The 21,675-nt window shown below is 37.9% G+C and overlaps 1 protein-coding gene across 5 annotated transcripts in view; it reads right to left on the bottom strand.

Annotated features, from left to right (window-relative positions):
- LOC106053289 (uncharacterized) overlaps positions 1-21,675 on the bottom strand; it is an 85,476-nt gene that overhangs the window by 10,599 nt on the left and 53,202 nt on the right. Inside the window, exon 3 of one of the 5 annotated variants that reach the window (XM_056017098.1) lies at positions 17,560-17,633. The exons of the other annotated variants lie outside the window; for them this stretch is intronic. The gene's annotated coding sequence lies outside the window, so the exon portion shown is untranslated. The remainder of the gene's footprint in view (positions 1-17,559; positions 17,634-21,675) is intronic. 5 annotated transcript variants of the gene reach the window in all.

Raw genomic sequence — 21,675 nt, 5'->3', positions numbered from 1 at the left:
AAAGAACGAATGTTCTAATGAATACACAAGCGACTACTGATATTAAGAGAATTTGTGTTTTTGCATAAACTCAGAGGCCACCCCAGAAGGATCTCCCCTTGTATTGTCTTAGACCTTGAGATCTATATGGCATTGTCAGGTGACGAGGGTGTCATGTGGCAAGCACAACGAATATTTGGGTAATGTAAAAAATATTCTTAAGCATTTAATAAACTACTTTAAAAATATTATTCAGTGTAAACCAGGCCTATTTGAAGAAATGTAATGAATCACATTTTATTCTCAGGTTACGATCTACAAATATCCATATTCAGATGGAGTCTAGTATAGAACCGGGGTTTCCAAAATAACTTTGGCTAAATATCTTTTACAAATCATTTCAACCGAGCGAGACTCGGTCACCTGGTACTGAATTTTAAAAAATGAAATGCTATAATAGCTAATGCATCAATGTCTAGTAACCCTCTAAGCCGTGTGAAGCATTGAATCTTTTTTTTCATTTAACCTCATATGGAATGAAATCTTTAAGTGAAATGTAAACAAGAACTCGGTGCACATTGTCGTATTGAACAATGTTACAAAGATAGTTTGTGTGAAAACAAAAACTCAAAATCGGCCCTCGAAGTTGTCCACTATGGCAGATTTGACCTGTATAACTATTTCATAGTGTAAAATACATGCTTGACTAACAAAGCCGATGTGCTATTTTCTTGTCTGACCACTAAAAATACAACTAACACTATTGCATAACCGTTAAACGCGCAAGAGAAAAAAAAATGGGTGATCCTGTCATTATGGACTGCACACTCAGTACACTATATGGACCTACACGTGTACACAGTCGGACACACTGTCTATTGTTATTTTCTTGTCTGACCTCTCCACATTAAGCAAACACTATTGCATAACGCTTAATGCATGGTAGTCTGTATTATCGACTAAACACGTACAGTACACTAAGCCTACATGCGGTCATGTGTATGTCTAGCTGACCAGGTTGTTAAAATCAGTTGGATACAGTCTATTTAGTTTATGGTCAGAGAGGATGTGGATTAAGATTTTTTTTTTAGAGTTGGTTACCCTAATGCTTTTAGATCTATATAGGCCTAGCTGTTGATTTAAACTTAATAGATCTCAATAATAAGTCTTAAGACTATAAAAGGGTGTATTTGATGTTCCTGCAGTTAAAAAAATATTGTTTGCCGCAAATGAATTGATTAAGACCACTAAATATTGACCTAACTCACTAATCAGATTTCCACTAGATCTAGATCACGCAGCAATACAATGTCTGCTTTCTTTTAAGTGCCCTGAAGGTCATGTCGCTAGGTGGATCGAACGTCTGCAAAACTATGAATTTGAAATTCACCATCGAAAAGGACTAATTCATCAGAATGCTGATGCGCTATCTCGACGACCTTGCAAAACAGAATGCAAACATTGTAAGAAAGCTGAGGAAAAGGAAGAGATAATCGATTGTCAACGTTTGGACGTGAATGTTTCAGGACCTTGGTATGATGAGAATATCCGAGAGGATCAGCTGAAAGATGAGGATCTGGTAACCGTTCTTCTTTGGAAGGAGAGGGGACAACGGACAGATTGGGAACACATCGCTGAGAAAAGGGCTGCCATGAAGACCACCTTGGAACTTTGACAAAGAAAACAGCCCAGCGACTCTTTTTTCTATACAAACTCAACAATTTTAAATTAAACAAGAAGATCCTTGAGACATTTTACGGCGCGACTATACAAAATCTGCTAACATACGGAATAAGTTGTTGGCAAGGCAACGCCTCATCTAAACTGTTGCGACGTCTAGAAAACATCATAAAAAAAAGCATCAAAAATTACACTCACAACATTACCACATTTAAAGGAACTTTTTGAACAAAAGTGCCTAAGAAAAATCGAAAAAATCTTGGAAGACAACGGCCACCCACTCCATCAGAACTACGCCAGGTCGTCGGGAAGTGGGCGAATGCTGTCAATCAAAACAAGAACGGAGCGATAGAAAAACTCGTTCGTACCTCATTCGGTCAGACTCTATCACCGCCACTCATTGATCAGGGAACATGAAATGCACCAAGATACCTGTGTGTAGTCGCTGAATGAGCTCTTTATGTTGTCTGTTGTATTTATGTGTATTTTTCTGTTGTGTTGTCTTTATATAAGAAACGAGTCCTTGTAATCACAACAAATTTCCGTAAGGATCAATAAAGCAGTCTTATCTTATCTTATCTGTCTTGTCTTATGAAGGCGTACTGGGCACAATGGAACTCTGACAAAAAAACAGCCCAGCGACTGTTTTTTCTATACAAACTCAATAGCTTTAAACTAAACAATAAGATCATTGAGACTTTTTACGGCGCGACAATACAAAATCTGCTAACATACGGAATAACTTGTTGGCAAGGCAACGCCTCATCTAAACTGTTGCGACGTCTAGAAAACATCATAAAAAAAGGATAAAAAATTACACTCACAACATTACCACATTTAAAGGAACTTTTTGAACAAAAGTGCCTAAGAAAAATCGAAAAAAATCTTGGAAGACAACGGCCACCCACTCCATCAGAACTACGCCAGGTCGTCGCGAAGTGGGCGACTGCTGTCAATCAAAACAAGAACGGAGCGGTACAAAAACTCGTTCGTACCTCACTCGGTCAGGCTCTATCACCACCACTCATTGATCAGAGAACATGAAAAGCACCAAGATACCTGTGTATAGTCGCTGAATGAACTCTTTATGTTGTGTCTGTTGTAGTTATTTGTATGTTTTTTTTTTATTGTGTTGTCTATAAATGAGAAAAGAGTCCTTGTAATCACAACAGATTTCCGTAACGATCAATAAAGCAGTTTTAGTCTTAGTCTTACTTTACAACAATATATATATATATTTATATTTATATTTATAGATATATTTATATTTATATTTATATTTATATACATATATATATCGATAGATGCCACAGTCTCTCTGCCAGAGATGGTAATATAAAAAAAAGACTAAAAGCTATTGAAAATCTGATTAATCTTTAATTTTCCATCCAAAAAATCGCAATAGCTTAAAGTATTTATAACTTGTTCCGAATTATGAATATATATATATAATATATATTATATATAATATAATTTATATATATATATATGATGAGGTATTTTTTTAGCTTCAAACCCCACTGGTGGGTTTTAAATTAAAAACCCTTTTGTTACGCTCAAAAATTTTTGAGTGTCTAATTTGCTTTTTTTTTATATTGAAGAGGTATTTTTTCATCTTCAAACCCCACTTGAGGGGGGAGGGTTAAACTCAAAACTCAAAACCCCCTTTAGCTGCACTCATAGAATTTGGAGTGTGTAATTTTATTTTTTTATATTGAAGAGGTATTTTTAGCTTTAAACCCCGCTGAAGGGGGGTTTAAACTCAAAACTCCTTTTGGCTACCTTATAGCATTTTCAGTGTGTAATTTGCTTTTTTATATTGAAAAGAGGGTTTAATAGTAAATTTCGGAGGGGGTTTAAAATCAAAATCTTCCTTAGCTGTGCTCTTGAAATGTGGGGATTGTCGTTTGCATTATTTTTTGTTTATTTTGTTTTATAGAAGAGGGGCATTTAACTGCAAAACCCATTGGTAGGGGTTTTAAACTCAAAACCCCCTTGGTTGCGCCGGGGAAAGGGATAGTTTAGTATTAAAATATCAATAAACAAAATAAAAGCAAAAAATCAGTCACTTAAGTCCGTCTCATTTCGGGGGGGGGGGAGTGCCCCCCCCCTGGCTACGCCCATGACATATATATGTATATATACAGAGAGAGAGAAAATAGAATCTCAGATAAAGTAAATACCGTTAATTAAATTTGTCTGATGCTCTAGTATGAAAATGTAATGTACCATAGCTTTGTGAAGTGATTTTCATTCCATACTTTGCTGTTAGGAAGTTTATTTTCCTTAAAAATCCGGAACATAATATTAACGATAGTTACATTTTGAAATGTTTTAGCTAGAAAATTGAATGTAGTATAAGATAGAAGTGCGATTTTAAATAAATAGAGTTGAAATGTTATTCATAAAAATCCTGAATAACCAATTTTTCCTAAATGAGTTTTTCTAACTTTTCTAACATGTTACCAAGGAAATGTTTTGTTTTGCTTATTAAATGGGATTTCAAAATGTTATTTGGCGTTAGTAAAGTTTTCGTTGATTTAGTCTTTAAAAAAAACACATTTTTTTGCTTTAACACATACACGTATGCAGTAGTGTCTATTAATTTTTGCAATAAAATATTAACATTCAAATTTGAGTTTTAAAAACATTTTTACATAAATTCATTCGCTTTAAATGCAAAAAGCTTTCGCCGTATTGACAAGCATTTCCAATAAACATTCATAATATAGCGCGCACTTTACATCACTGGCGGATCCGGTGGGGCGGCAGGAGCGATCGCCACATTACCCCGATTTGCGGGACATTTTTAGTAGAGAAAACACACAATTTGTATAGGAATTCTTTAGTTTATTTATGTTAATAATATATAAACTAATTTTTTAAATTTTAACCAACTTTTAAATTATGCCTCTTTTCCTCTAGTATGTTAAGTCTTCGAGTGGAGGAGAGTGGTCCAATTTTTGTGTGGAAATCACAGTTTGTTAACAGAATTAGTTACATATCTATATGATATAAGCTACGAATTGATATTTAAAGTAACTAATCTTTATATTAAATCGAAACCCTTCTAGTATGTTGGCTGATTTGGTGGGGTGGGGTGGACGATTACATCTAACACCCTCCTCACCCAAATCCTTGGAGTGAATTGAATATCTATATAATATAAGCTACTCATTCATATTGGAACCCATTTGTATATTATGTCGTACACTCTAATCTCAAATTAAATCATAAGTAAATATTAAATGGAAGAGCGAGGTGTCTGAAGGGACAGTATGAGGGCATAAAGATGCAATCGCCCCCCCCCTCCCTTACACACCGGACAGACCAATACGTTTTCTTTTGTACTTTAGTAAAGAAATTACTTTAAAAAAAAACAATATATCACAAATACAAGTTTTATATGCTATATATATTCAATTTTTATATCGAGTCGCCCCTTTATTCTTTAATGTAATCATTTGCAATAATTGTAAAATGGAGAGAGGACTCTTGTGTGTGATTAATTGATTGATTAATTAATTGTTTTCTTACTGCTGCCCCATCTCATTTTCCGACGAAAACATGACTATAATATATAATTTCGAGTGAATTTGTCATTCTTTTTCAAAGAAATAATTTAGAATTCATGAGAGTAACAATTATGATGAGTTCCGAAACCCAAATATTTTTTCCTAGTCGCCTTTTCCCAACCTTTACTCAATCTGAAATTTTTGTAGTATATTTATACATGGATCCTAAAATAATTGAAAAATTACAGTAAAATTTAATTAGTCTTCTTAATTTCAACTCACACTTCCGAATGTATTTATTATTTGTTCATAGCTTTGATTTATAGTTCTTTAACAAAACGAAATTAAAAACAGTCGTGTTGAACAAATTAATCACTTACAAATGAACCTCTTTTTCAAATATTATTTTTCGAGGACTTAGAGGGGTTTTTTTTTTGGCTGCCATCCTAAAAGCCAAAATCTAAATTTATTCTAAATCAACTTTTTCAATCTGTGGGGTAATTTTCCTTTCAAGGAACAAACCGGTTGTATCTGTAATGTAATTAGGGCCAATAAATTTCTTATTAGAATTTTTATAAAGTGAAAACATTATTCCAAGGTTCTATAAAATTATGCATTTTGCGAGCGTACAAACGGTCGAATGTCCAAAGAGCGTTTAACCATCATTCTTTTGGCGTCTTATTGTGACAAAGAGTCTCGCTTAACAAATAAACCAGTTACATAATATAATTTACTTATTAGTGTTTTTTTGTAGCATATCACAACCAAAGTGTATTAATTATTGTAACTTTTCAATTTCAATTTACTTCATAATGGATTGAATGATCGTGACATATGGACAGTGGAACGTTGAAGAGCTCCTCTCTCATTTCAAAAGTATTGAATGAAATCACTTCCGTTGGTCAAGAAGCTCAATGGCATTTGTTTCTAGACTTCATTTGACATTCCAGTAGAATTTATGTGGTTTCGAAACAAAATCATTAGGATATCAGCTCAAAACCATCTTTTAGAAAATGTAATACCGTTTTGATCGGTTATAACGCAAAAGTGAGATAAGCGTTACATTTTTAGCGGCTCCTCGAAAGGGAAAAAGACGCTATTAGTTTTATGTGGTCTTTCTATCCGTCCGTCCCCTCTAGATCTCGTAAACTAGAAAAGATAGTGAAATCAAACAACATAAAATTTTAGACCATTCAAAGTTCTGATGCAACGGCTACTTTTTCTTTTTTGAAAGCGAAAAAATTTAATTTTTTAAAACAACTATGCAAGCAGTTGTTTCATAAAATACACAATTTTTACAACTATTCACTATTAATAGTAACAAACACAGGAGACTATTTATTAAGGGATACCATATTTTTAACCCATTTATGCAAACGGTTTTAGATTTAAAAAAAAAAAATTTTTACAATTGTATTGCTATGTTATGTAAGCTCTGTCTTACTAACTACTACATTTAATAAAATAATGTTTACATTTTTAAAGAGAAAAATCTATTTGGTATGCATATAAGTGGAACATAATTTAAAACAAGAATTAATAAGTAGTTTTTCCTATTATCGCGTGAATTGCATTGCCCACCACAGACTATGGAAGACTTAACTAAAACATTTTTTTTTACAGAAATAATTTCTCCTTGAGGCTTTGAATAAGAGAATTACCCTTTACAAAACAATCAGATCTGATATTTGCCTTTGAAAGAATTTCACTTTGAAATTCTTACTGAAAATATCGAAACCTGCCTTTTTACCTGCTTGGGTAGACCACTTCGGGGGCTAATTTTGAGTTTGTGTTTCTACACAAACAGACTTTGTAACATGGCTTTATAAATTTATTTACAAATTCTACATTCTCATTTTCTTTCCCAAAATTATGGTTGTGCTAGAAGAAAAATGCCTGAAGGTTGTGGGCTGTGTCCATAGCCAATAAAAAAAAAGCACATTTTACAAGGAAACTTATACTTATATACTGTACTTATTGTAAATAAGGCATATATTTATTAAATACATTATGTCATGTCATGCAATTGAATATCAAAATGCAGGGGCCCAAATAAAAGGTAAAGCCCCCAGGGCTACGCTATTGTGAATACTATATATAATTATAACCCCCCAGACCTCTGGAAGAAATATTACTATTTAGAAAAGTGTGAAAAGTGTTTTTAGTCAGCCTCCTGATTGTACTCAAATAGTTCACGTACTAATAATATTAAACATGTCTTATTGTTTTAGAAATAACTGTCAGTTTATCTACAAGAAAAATGTACTCTTACTTTTAAGTAAGCTCAAAAATAAGCATACAACAGAAAGTTAAAAAATAGTAACAGATATTTTTTATTTATTTCATTGTTCCAAAATAACAGAACTGTACATAGCAAAGCATAATATAAATCGAACTTTCTACTACTTTTCTAATTTGGACATGAACAGGTGACGGACGGACAGAGGACAGACCACACAAAACTAATTCAGTTTTTCCATTTTGGCACCACTAAAAATATTAGAATTTAGTCTTCTTACGATTGACTTGTTGGGTTTCAACCCCTCCGAAATAAATACTTCTGATAGTGACTGTCGCAGTTACTAAAGTAACTGCATACGGTAGTCAGGACAATCAAATGTAAATAATGCCGAGTTCAACACGTTTGATGACGTCATTGTGTTTATTTTCCTCCAAGTTTAGCAGGTTGTGTCCCTTGGTTACAGGTCATCAATTTTTTGACTAATACTCACTCGCTACTAGTGACGTAGCGGACGGTCTGTCGATCTCTTTCCCATCTTGTAGTCTAGAGACAAAATGATTTGATTTGATTTGTTGATTTGAGGCACATCGGCACAATTTAGGCCATGTCGTGCCTGCAGTCCCTCAAGGACCACTCTCTCTCTAAACAACAAGGGCCAGATGATTCTATACAGTCATATAATTAAAATCAAGGTCTATTCACAGTTAAAATAGTAAAGGTAGTAAAAATTTAAATATTTGGTAAAAATCTAATGTAAATAGTGCATGTTCACAAATTCAGAAATCAGATCTTCGTAGATAGCCCCACTTCCCGAATAAAGCCCAGTACCTTCCCAGGGTCGACATTATTAAATAGTGTTTTTAGATTAGTGGCTCTAAAATATTTCGCCCTGACATCCTGGTATCTGGGGCAATCAACGAGGATATGTTCCACGGTGAGACGAGAGTCACAGTACTCGCAAAGTGGGGGCTCCTCTCTCTTCAGTACAAAAGAGTGCGTGATGTAGGTGTGGCCAATCCTAAGTCTGGACATGGTTGTGCTACCACGCCTTGTCAGACCCTTAGATGTGGGCCGCCACCTGACATCCGCCACAATCTGCCTGAGTTTACTGTGAGTCTCAGCCTCCCATCGGTTCTGCCACTCTCGATAGGTGGCAGAGGCAATACTTTGTCTCAGGTCCGAGTAGGGAATTTGGGTTCCTGACACCGCATGATTTAGGGCTCTCTTTGCTTCTCTGTCTGCGGCTTCGTTTCCCTCAATGCCAACATGGGAGGGGACCCAGATGAAGGTGACATCCCTACGGTCGGCTGTTATTAGGTCCAACAGCTTCAGGCTCTTATGTACCAATGGGATGTCAGTCTTCATCCGCCCCAAAGCTTGCAATGCAGATTTGGAGTCGGAGCAGATTATAAATTTACTCCTTTCTGATGCTTTTACGGCCATAAGTGCAAGCAATATTGCGTGCAATTCGGCCGTAAAGATGGAGCAGCCATCGGGGAGTCTACGGGAGATTGTTTTGTTCCGAAAGGAGCAGGCACACGCGACCTTTCCCTCCATTTTGGTTCCGTCTGTGTAGATGGTGCCACAATCTCCGTAGCTCTCCTGCAGTTCCCTAAAGTGGACTTGTAGTATGCTTGGGTCTGTATTTTCTTTTTTGAAATTAAGGAGGGATAAATTTAATTTGGGTTTGTTCATTAGCCAAGGAGGATTCTGAGGGGTTTCTATTTTAGAGATTTGGTCAATGGGTGGGGTTAAATTTTGGATGGGTTCTCTCATTCGAAGGCCCAACGGCTGTATGACGTTAGGCCTTCGATTGTATAATTCTACCTCTGTGGGGTTAAATATGGAGTCAAAAGCAGGGTTCGTGGGGCTGGATTTTAGCTTGACTATATACTGCATTGCAAGCTTTTTCATTCTTATATCCATGGGGAGTTCTCCAGCCTCCACATGGAGACTTGGGATAGGTGATGTACGAAACGCGCCGAGACAGAGACGCAGGGCAGCATTTTGTATTGGTTCCAGTATTTTTAGGTACGACTTCCTTGCTGCTCCATATATTATGGATCCGTAGTCTAGCTTGGATCGAATTAGACTCCGATAGAGCAGCAGCAAGGTATCTCTGTCAGCTCCCCAGTCCGTATGGCTGAGTACTCTTAGTATGTTTAATGACTTTTGGCATTTCTTCTTAAGTTCCTTAATGTGGGGGAGAAAATTAAATTTGGAATCTAAGGTGAGGCCTAAAAATTTTGTAGTTTTCACGACAGGGATCTTCTTTTTGTGTATAAATAGTTCAGGGTCTGGGTGGAGTCCCCTTAGATTACAAAAATGCATACTAACTGTTTTGGAGTCTGAGAATTTGAAACCATTATAGTTTGCCCAACCCTGAATTTTGTTTAAACATAACTGTAATTTCCTTTCTAAGGTGTTCATGTTTTTCCCATAAGTAAGAATGACAAAGTCATCAACATACAAAGAGCACTCTATGCCAGGGGACAGCGCATTTATGATGCTATTTATTTTAATGTTGAACAGGGTGACTGACAGAATGCTGCCCTGTGGTACACCCATTTCCTGGTCATGAGTGTCAGAAGCGGAGTTGCCCACTCGAACCTGAAATTTTCGATCTTTCAGGAATTCCTCCACAAAACGGGGGAGGTGTCCCTTAAGCCCCATAAGCGCCAGGTCACGTAGAATGCCATGTTTCCAGGTTGTGTCATAGGCCTTTTCTATATCGAAGAATACAGCTACTAGATGTTCTCTTCTGAGTAATGCATTTCTAATATAAGCTTCCAGTCTTACCAGGTGGTCAGTTGTTGTCCGCCCCTGCCGGAATCCGCACTGGTAGTTTGAGATCACTTTATTCCTTTCCAGGTACCAGACCAGCCTACTGTTAATCATTCTTTCCATGGTTTTGCAGATGCAGCTTGTTAGTGCTATTGGTCGATAGTTAGCTGGGTCAGAGCCGTCTCTTCCCGGTTTAGGTATCGGTATAACTGTGGCTTTCCTCCAGCTGTTTGGGAAAGCGCCTGTTTGCCACACACAGTTATAGACCCCTAGCAGGACTGCCAATGAGGGTTCGGGAAGGTGCTTGAGGAACTGGTAATGGATTTCGTCTTCTCCAGGCGCTGTGTCATGTGACTTGTCCAGCGATTCCCTCAGTTCCTCAAGCGAGAACGGTTTGTTGTAGTCTTCATTGTTCTCTGACCTGAAATCAATGGGGTGTCTTTCCTCCCTGGTTTTGACTTTTTGGAACTCTGGCGTGTAGTGTGCAGTGGATGATTTTTCTGCTATTGAGGATGCAAGGCAGTCAGCTATTTCTCTGGGGGACGTGACAGTTCGTCCTTGGTTTTTCAAATGCCCTATTGCATTTGATTCTTTCCCTTTGATTCGCCTTACTGCCTTCCAAACCGCTCTAGCAGAAGTTTTGGCATCCAGACTGCCGACAAAACTTCTCCAGGAATTCCTTTTGGCTGACCGTATGGTTTGTCTAGCCTTTGCTCTAGCTATCCTGAATAGCTTTAGGTTTTCCTGGGAAGGATTCTTTATAAATGCAGCCAGTCGTTTTTTCCTATCACCAATAGCACTTTTGCAAGCTGTATCAAACCATGGTTTGCTAGGCCGTTTTGGATTTGCAGAGGTTAGGGATACAACTTTCCTGGCTATACTTAGTAGCTTGCTAGCAAAGGTATCAGCTGGGTTCTGTTCATGGAGGATATTTTCTGTGATATCCTCAGAGCATCTTTTTTGGAATTGTTCCCAATCGGCCTTATTCAGTTTCCACCGCTGAGGTCGTCCCAATGAAGGGAGATTGTTAGTAATGATGATTGGGAAGTGATCACTTCCCCGTAGATCATTGCTAACTGACCATTTAAAATCGTCCAGAAGTCCGGGGACGCATACGGTGAGGTCAATGCATGTGAATGATCCAGTTCCTGGGTGCAAGTAGGTCGGTGATGCATCATTAAGTATGCATAAATCATGTTGGAGGAAGATATCCTCCAGCAAACGACCTCTTGTGTCGGTATTGTTAGATCCCCACATGGTGTTATGGGCATTGAAATCCCCAAGGATTAAATAAGGCCGGGGGAGTTGTTTCAATAGGTCCTCCATGTCTGTTCGGTTTAATGGAGCGCCTGGTGGTAGATACAGGCTGCAGCAAGTGATAACCTTGTGAAGGGTTATCCTAGCTGCTACGGCCTGTAGTGTGGTCTGTAGTTCTACCCTCTCATGGGGGATGCTATCCTTCACAAGGATACAGACTCCACCTGATGCTCTCTCTGCATCCTCAACATTCTTGGTGTAAGCACGGTAGCTTCGGAAGCTGATGCAATCTTTCAGAAATGTTTCCTGTAAGCAGACAGCTACAGGAGTCTCAGAGTCCATCAGTAGCTGCATTTCCTCGTAATTGGCCTTGAGGCCTCTACAATTCCACTGTACAATTCTGGAATCCATGGCTTATTCTAGATGACCTACTTGGAGCTATTTGGCCTTGGGAGGCCCCCGGAGGGGTTTCCCTTTATTCCAGTGACCTTGGTATTTTTATTCTTGGGTTTGGATGGAGAGGAGGACAACCCCCTTTTGGGGGAAGTCTTTCTCTCTGGAGAGGGGAGATCCCTCTGGTTAGAGCGGAGGTTATTTCCTCCTCTCTCACCTCGGGCATCCTCTCCGCTTTGATTTCTCCCCTTAGGGAGTTGGTCAACCTCTAACTCGGTAGAGGTTGGGGTGTCTGGCTGGGTTCTCTGAGGAGAACCTGTGTCAGACATGATGTCTCCGGGTTCTCCCGGAGTATTGGTTTTGACATGCTGCTCAGTCTCCATGCTCTCATCAGCGAGCACAGAGAACCTGTTCTTTAGCATGACAACAGGGCTTTCTTGTTTCTTCAGAGGTGTGTTCTTTGGCGGTGTTTTCTTCTGAGTTGGGGGAGGAGGAGGGGGTGGTGGGGTCAATGTGTCCGTCTGTGTGGCTATGGATCTTCCTTTCTTAGCAACAGCCTGGGCGTAGGTCTTTGTCAAGCCGAATTGGCCCTTGGGTAGGGCCAGTACAGCCGATTTCGCCTGGCTAAAGGTACATCCGTTTCTTGCCTTGTACTCCTGCACGGCAACCTCCTGTTTCCACACAGGGCAGTCCTTGGAGTAGGCTGAGTGGCCAGCTTGACAGTTTGGGCATTTGAACTGGGCTGTGCAGCCCTTGTCCTCATGACCCTCTTCAGCACATCTGGCACACACAGTGTTCCTCTTACAGACTGCCGCGCCGTGTCCATAACCCTGGCACTTGAAGCACCTCATGGGGTTAGGTATGTAGGGCCTCACTGGAACTCGTAGGTATCCTGCCTTCACATACTCTGGCGGTGTCCTAGTTCCGAATGTGAGGATAATAGTGGCGGTTTTGACCTCCTCACCCTCCCTGCGCCTGGTAATGCGCTGGGCATGGGTGACTCCTTCAATGCCCTCCACTATTTCCTTCTCGGAACATTCCAGTAGGTCCCTAGAGCTGATTACACCTCTGCTGGTGTTCAGACTCTTGTGTGGCATGACTTCCACTTGGAGATCACAGAGTCTTCTGCATCTTAAAAGCCCATCAGAGTGTGTCTTGCTGTCTACTTCTACAAGGAGTTCCATTGTTTTGTGTAGCTTAGACACACTCTTGGGCTCTCCCACTACTGACTTGAGTCCCTTATAGATAATAAAAGGGCTCAACTTGGTCAGGCTTTTTCCCTCCTCTGTGCATCTAACCACCAGAAATGATGGCCAGGTGGCACAACTTTTTGGGACCTCCTCTTTTTTATCGTCAATTCGTCGTTTCTTGCCCAGACATAGGTCTGGGGCAAGTAGTTTTGTGTGTGTTTTTTTGTCCATATATATTTTGGTTAATTCGGCACCTGTGCTCCCCACCCGCCATCGAGTCCAACAAGGGGACGGGCCATTCGGATGTCCGGAATGAGCCCGCCAGGGCTACACAGGTGCTATACTCAGTCAGCTGCTACATCGGACATGTGTCCGATACAGCAGCTCCCTGATTGACCCTCCAGCCACCGCCCTCCAGCATAGGTCGACGACCTATGCTGGTAGCTCGGCATGACCAGCCGGTTGACCCAGAGCGGGCCATCTGGGTCTCAGGTCTAGGGGAACTTGGAGCCAAAGTATTGTGTTGTTGTGGTTTATCCTCAGATAGCCACCACTCAAACACCAGGATCTCTTTATCCCCCCTTACCCGTCGCAGTCCAGGGCAAACGGACTGGTCTAGGACGTAGTGAGAATTTAAAGCTAAGGAGACAGTGTGATGATCAATGAAGGCAGACTTAGGAAAAGAGGAGGCAGACACAATGATAGAAAAGAAGTAGGGCACTTTTGAGCTCCAAAAGTGCTAAGGAAAGAGGAGCGCAGTTTAACGTCATGTCTCGGGACGTTCTAGAGACAAAACGTTTTCTTGAGGGAGCTCTGATTTTCGCCATGTACTTCAATACTGGATAGCCTTATTGTTGTGTTTTGGTTGATATTCAGATTATTCTTGACTTGGATTATCTTGACCCCTGTTTAGGGTGAGTTAATTTTCCCACTGAATAATTATTCTATTTGATTCGATCGTATTTGTTATTCGATTTGTAGACTAGAAAATTAGAAGACTCCGTTCTTTTATCTTTCTACAGGGTCTTATTTTAGGTTTTAGTTTCAGGCTTCAGATTGGTTCTAGCCTTGGACTATTGAACTAAGTTTTCATCTTGGAGTTCCATGTCTGATGTGTGGTGGTAAGGCGGAGGGTACCGTTCCAGACTTCGGCTGACTGTATTCAGACCTGTTGTTGGATTATGACGTTCCAGACTGCGAGTGACTGTATTCAGACCTGTTGTTGGATTATGACGTTCCAGACTTCGGCTGACTGTATTCAGACCTGTTGTTGGATTATGACGTTCCAGACTTCGGCTGACTGTATTCAGACCTGTTGTTGGATTATGACGTTCCAGACTTCGAGTGACTGTATTCAGACCTGTTGTTGGATTATGACGTTCCAGACTGCGAGTGACTGTATTCAGACCTGTTGTTGGATTATGACGTTCCAGACTGCGAGTGACTGTATTCAGACCTGTTGTTGGATTATGACGTTCCAGACTGCGAGTGACTGTATTCAGACCTGTTGTTGGATTATGACGTTCCAGACTGCGAGTGACTGTATTCAGACCTGTTGTTGGATTATGACGTTCCAGACTGCGAGTGACTGTATTCAGACCTGTTGTTGGATTATGACCTTCCAGACTGCGAGTGACTGTATTCAGACCGGTCGTTGGATTATGACGTTCCAGACTGCGAGTGACTGTATTCAGACCTGTTGTTGGATTATGAAGTTCCAGCCTTTGATGGTATTGTGACCTTCGCTGTGGACTATTGATGAAGATTGCTCTACGCGTATTGCTAGTTGTTATTTGGACAACTTCATAGGCATACTGATTGAGCTATTGAAGTTAAGTGATTATATTATTTGTATTGAAATAGTCAATTACTTGGGATTAATTAGAGCATATTATTTCATATCAAGTATTTATATACCTTATTGTTAGCTCATCTCATTATTATCATTCATACCCACTCAGTGTATATAATTCATTGTATTAAATTCATAAGTTTATTTAAAATCATCATACACATTGTTTATTACTTCATGCATAACTGAATGTGTATGGTGTGACTGTCGGGCTGAGCTCGGGCCTACATTTATTACAAGTTAGTAGTTAATATCAATAAAACAAGAAAAATCAATATATTTAATTCTAAAATAACTGTAATACCTAGATACATTTCGCAATATATACTTTATTAATACATGAACACATTAATTCATAATAATAATTCACCAAAGACCTGACAGTGACCTATTCAAATTTTTCTACCAGTCGCTGAGTTCCAATAAGAAACTAAACATACGAGAATTGAAGCAACAGTTTGGGAAAGAAAAAAATCAAAACTAAAGCACTACACCCCGCAAAATATATATTACATCGGATCCGCCCATAGAGAAAGAATTTTCAAGCTATGGTCTTGTTTTGATTGAAGTAACAACATTTTTTAACATAATTCTGCTCTGTTTTTCATTTGAAAACATATTAAACGATCTATTATCGATAGTGAGACATCTAGAACTTTTGGTTAGAAAACTAAATCTAATAAGTAATAAATGTCATCAAAAGACAATTTCAGAGAATCAGTTTTGTTTTTTTTAAGTTTAAAATGTATTTTTTAATCCCATTTATTATTTAACATTATTATATAGATTTTTTTGCGCTAATTGGAAATCATATTTTAATACCTTTTCAAGTTTAAAGTTAAGAATTTACTTTCTCTAAAATTGTTTGCTCAAAAGCAGTATCATGTGCTCACAAGTGTACATTTTGTGATATGTTTCTTCACGTCATTTGTGGTGAAATAAATCTAGGAGAGGAAGGGCGTGAAAAGTTTTTACTTTGCAACATCTATAAAAAAAAATTTTAAATAAGAAACTACAGCTCAAAAATATATGCCCGATAGATTTAATATGTAGTTTTTAGTAAAACATAGAATGACTTTAATAAACGTGGTTTTAATATAGATACTTAAAATCAATTGAAATCTGAAAGCAGTGTTGGCTAAAGAGATTTTCTAAAGATAAAACAAGGTTACAAAGACAGTTGTGGGAAACACAAACTCAAAATCAAAATCGGCCCCAAAGTGATCCACCCAGGCATGTTAAAAGGCAGGTTTCAATATTTTCAGAAAGAACATCAGAATGAAATTCTATCAAAGACAAATGACAGAGAAAAATGAAGAAAGAAATGTTAACAGATCTTGTGTGGTGCCCCAGCGGTCCAGCAAACCAAAGGATAGGTGACAGTGAATGTGAAGTTAGATGGGAACATGGCCTAACTGATGTCTTATACTGAATATCTAATTGATCTAATTGTCAATCTCTTATTCAAATCTTCAAGAAAAAAACATTTCCGTAAAAATAAAATTCCTTTGGTTGAGTGTTCCATACCTGCGGTGCAACTCTACAGGTCACGCGATAATATGAAAAACTACTTATTAATTGTTGTTTTAAATTCTGTTCAACTTATATTCATACTAAATAGATTTTTACTCTTTAAAAAAATAGTAAACATTTTTTTATGTGTAAAAGTAGTAGTTAGTATGACAGAACTTATTTACAAATAAAAAAAAAAATATTTTTTGACAAAAAATGTAAAACATTTTCATTAATGTGTTAAAAGTATGGTAATTGGTCGTCTCCCCTACTAAAGAGCCTATCGTGTTGTTACTATTAATAGTTAATAGTGGTAAAAGTGGTGTATTTTTATGAAAAAACCGCTTGCATAATTGTTTTTAAAAATTTGATTTTTTGCTTCCAGAAAAGAAAAAAGTAGCCGTTGCATCAGAACTTTGAATTATCTAAAATATTGTGATGTCCTATTTTCATTTTCTCTAGTAGTTTCGGACATCTAAACGGGACGGACGGACGGACAGACAGACAGGCCACACAAATTTAATATCGTCTCTTCCCCTTTTTGGGGGCCACTAAAAGTTTTCTTGCTGTCGAAATATCATTACTTCAAACAGCAAAAGATCAATCCATTGTTAGTGGTCTGGGTATCAAAACAGGTGAGGGCTAATCAAATAGTACAACAGATAGGTGTGCTTAGCACCTAAAGTATGTCTATTAAATTTAAAGTGTCACCCAAAAGAGAAAAAGAGAAAAAGAAATATATTTGTTTAACAATTTATATTTCTTTAGCAATACATCATATCACTGTAGTAAAATATCAATGAGGTAACTAAATATTTTTAAAATGTAACTCATTAACATTTTTTTTTATTGTCATTGATTATGTAAACTTTTTACCTAAATATTTTCATTTTATGCACATTTTTAATTTCTTCGGTTATTTTTGATACTCGGTCTTGAGTTGTAGTTCCGAAAAGCTGAGTTAGTATAGTATAGCGTTATATTCTTAATGTAGAACTTAGAACAAACTAAATAGACGTCTTTTAAAACACAACTAGATGCAGCTTGTATTTCTAAATTTACACAGCTTTCAACTCCCAAAAAAAAAAAGATGTAAGTAGAAATGAAAGCTAAAAATGAGACTTACAAATGGCACAAGGTAAAAATAAACACTACCTTTTGCAACACGTCGCTCGTTTATGCTCCTCTTATACACTTTCAAAACTTAACCTTTCAAAACATAACTTGAGCTACCATAGAAGAAATTGTGATATTATAAGAATCTTTATAGTATATACAACCACACTATCCGCTCATAATTACATTACATAAAACTTGCACTCACATTCTTTAGCATTTATTTAAGTATTTTGTTTATATTCATTGTGAGTAAATAAATTCATACTACTTTTTAACATTTTATTATGCAATATGAAATAATCTTAATGAATCACTTGGACCAATCGTCTTGTTCATTAACAACTGTTCATGTTCATTCATAATTTTGTTTGGACGTATGATATGGGCAAGAACTTCTAAATATTCCACTATTATCTTGCTATCAAGCTTAAAAAAAATGATAACACTTAATATATTAATTTTATAAATCATAATAAGTCAAATTAATAATATTAAAATTCCAAATAAAACATTTAGATTTCTATAAAACGTGACGAGCATAACTTTGTACAATATGCATTCCTTTTATACATTGAGAAGCAAATATTTCTGTTGAAAAAATCGAATTTATAAACAAGTCTTGACTAATTATGTTTAAAACAAATTGCATTGATTATGTCAGTTTTCTAATTGTTATGTCTAGATAGAGTAATCTCCCTTTTCATAGATTCAATAGTGAACTGACAGTCTAGTAGTTTTATCACCAATACACATTGCTATTACTTGCATGGTTGTCCTCCGCCGACAGGAAATTATTATGTTAAACACTAGGGCCAAATTTTTTTCTTAAATTTACGACTGATTACAAGCTATTGCTGGATATAATTTGTATTCAATATTTTAATTCTTTTTTTTGTAAAAATAATGTATAAATCACGCCTCATTTACTATTCATCTCTATGTGAAAAGTAAAAATGGATACATTTAAATTGCCAAAATCTTCATGGTTCTTTGAATACTATTTTTTAATTGGTCTTCTTATCTTAAATATTTCTATTGGAAACATTCTCCAATTATTTCATGACAAAACAAGGGTGCTTCACCATTATCGATCCCTAATCGATTCTTTTGCTTTGGCAATCGAGTGAGTTATAGTGTCTTCTGAAATTTCAGTACTACATTTCATATAATGTTTTTTCGGATATATGTCCTTGTAGGCTATATAATTAAGTTAGCAATTAAATCTTTATCTCTTTATATATTTATTGTTTCTAAAAAAGCCACAAAACTCATGATTAAGAATATTTGTTGACTGAGCGATGGAACTTATGCTAATTGTGAGCAAATAGGGAGCAGTCATCATCTGAAAAACACAAGTCATATTTTAAGAGTTCGCGCAAAGATTACAGTGAATAGACACCAAGTCAACGTATGACGCATTGCAACCTTGGGCCAGTGGTGCTTTTGAATGCCACCATGGAAATGTGTTTCGAAATAAATCGCTACGCCTGACTACAAAAACCAATGTCTACCAAGCAGTGGTTCTCTATAAATCTTCTGTATGGATCTGAGAAATGGATGCTATAAGGAAAGCTACAAAGACTTCTTGAACTCGTTTATCAAAGATTCTGCACTCCATCATAAACATTTGGTGCCAAGTGCGCACCACACCCACTAATCTTTTTTTTTGCGAACGCCGGTATGGACAGTATAGTGTACTGGAAAGTGCACATACCTGGTATACACAGTATAGTGTACTTATATTCCGTCAGCTACGCTGGACAGTGCACGTATCTGGTATAGACTGTATAGTGTACTTATATATCGCCAGCTAAAGTTGGGCAGTGCACGTATCTGGTATAGACAGTATAGTGTACTTATATTCCGTCAGCTTCGCTGGACAGTGCACGTATCTAGTTTAGACAGTAAAGTGTACTTTTATTCCGTCAGCTACGCTGGACAGTGCACGTATCTGGTATAGACAGTATAGTGTACTTATATTCCGTCAGCTACGCTGGACAGTGCACGTATCTGGTATAGACAGTATAGTGTACTTATAGTCCGTCAGCTATGCTGGACAGTGCACGTATCTGGTATAGACAGTATAGTGTACTTTAATTCCGTCAGCTACGCTGGACAGTGCACGTATCTGGTATAGACAGTATAGTGTACTTATATTCCGTCAGCTACACTGGACAGTGCACGTATCTGGTATAGACAGTATAGTGTACTTATATTCCGTCAGCTACGCTGGACAGTGCACGTATCTGGTATAGACAGTATAGTGTACTTATATTCCGTCAGCTACGCTGGACAGTTCACGTATCTGGTATAGACTGTATAGTGTACTTATATTCCGCTAGGTAAGGTTGGGCAGTGCACGTATTTGGTAAAGATAGTATTGTGTATTTATATTCCGTCAGCTACGCTGGACAGTGCACGTATCTGGTATAGACAGTATAGTGTACTTATATTTCGCCAGCTAAGGTTTGGCAGTGCACGTATCTGGTATAGACAGTATAGTGTACTTATATTCCGTCAGCTACGCTGGACAGTGCACGTATCTGGTATAGACCGTATAGTGTACTTATATTCTTCCAGGTAAGGTTGTGCAGTGCACGTATTTGATATAGACAGTATAGTGTACTTATATTCCGTCAGCTACGCTGGGCAGTGAAAGTATCTGGTATAGACAGTATAGTGTACTTAAATATCGCCAGCTAAGGTTGGGCAGTGCACGTATCTGGTATAGACAGTATTGTGTACTTATTTTCCGTCAGCTTCGCTGGACAGTGCACGTATCTAGTATAGACAGTAAAGTGTACTTATATTCCGTCAGCTACGCTGGACAGTGCACGTATCTGGTATAGACAGTATAGTGTACTTATATTCCGTCAGCTACGCTGGACAGTGCACGTATCTGGTATAGACAGTATAGTGTACTTATATTCCGGCAGCTACGCTGGACAGTGCACGTATCTGGTATAGACAGTATAGTGTACTTATATTCCGTCAGCTACGCTGGACAGTGCACGTATCTGGTATAGACAGTATAGTGTACTTATATTCCGTCAGCTACGCTGGATAGTGCACGTATCTGGTATAGACAGTATAGTGTACTTATATTCCGTCAGCTACGCTGGACAGTGCACGTATCTGGTATAGACAGTATAGTGTACTTATATATCGCCAGCTAAGGTTGGGCAGTGCACGTATCTGGTATAGACAGTATAGTGTACTTATATTCCGTCAGCTTCGCTGGACAGTGCACGTATCTAGTATAGACAGTAAAGTGTACTTATATTCCGTCAGCTACGCTGGACAGTGCACGTATCTGGTATAGACAGTATAGTGTACTTATATTCCGTCAGCTACGCTGGACAGTGCACGTATCTGGTATAGACAGTATAGTGTACTTATATTCCGTCAGCTACGCTGGATAGTGCACGTATCTGGTATAGACAGTATAGTGTACTTATATTCTGTCAGCTACGCTGGACAGTGCACGTATTTGATATAGACAGTATAGTGTACTTATATTCCGTCAGCTATGCTAGACAGTGCACGTATCTGGTATAGACAGTATAGTGTACTTATATTCCGTCAGCTAAGGTTAGGCAGTGCACGTATCTGGTATAAAAAGTATAGTGTACTTTTATTCCGCCAGCTAAGGTTGGGCAATGCACGTATCTGGTATAGACAGTATAGTGTACTTATATTCCGTCAGCTACGCTGGACAGTGCACGTATCTGGTTTAGACAGTATAGTGTACTTATAATCCGTCAGCTACGTTGGACAGTGCACGTATCTGGTATCGACAGTATAGTGTACTTATATTCCGTCAGCTACGCTGGACAGTGCACTTATCTGGTATAGACAGTATAGTGTACTTATATTCCGTCAGCTACGCTGGATAGTGCACTTATCTGGTATAGACAGTATAGTGTACTTATATTCAGACAGCTACGCTGAATCTGTCTATACCAGATAAGTGCACTATCCAGAGTAGCGTAAAGTGTAAAGTGTACTTATATTCCTTTAGCTACGCTGGACAGTGCACGTATCTGGTATAGACAGTATAGTGTACTTATATTCAGGCAGCTACGCTGGACAGTGCACGTATCTGGTATAGACAGTATAGTGTACTTATATTCCTCCAGCTAAGGTTGGGCA

The sequence above is a fragment of the Biomphalaria glabrata genome, chromosome 18 (genome assembly GCF_947242115.1).
Source record: "Biomphalaria glabrata chromosome 18, xgBioGlab47.1, whole genome shotgun sequence".
Classification (NCBI taxonomy): Eukaryota; Metazoa; Mollusca; class Gastropoda; family Planorbidae; genus Biomphalaria; species Biomphalaria glabrata.
This window is presented reverse-complemented; position numbering and strand designations above follow the sequence as displayed.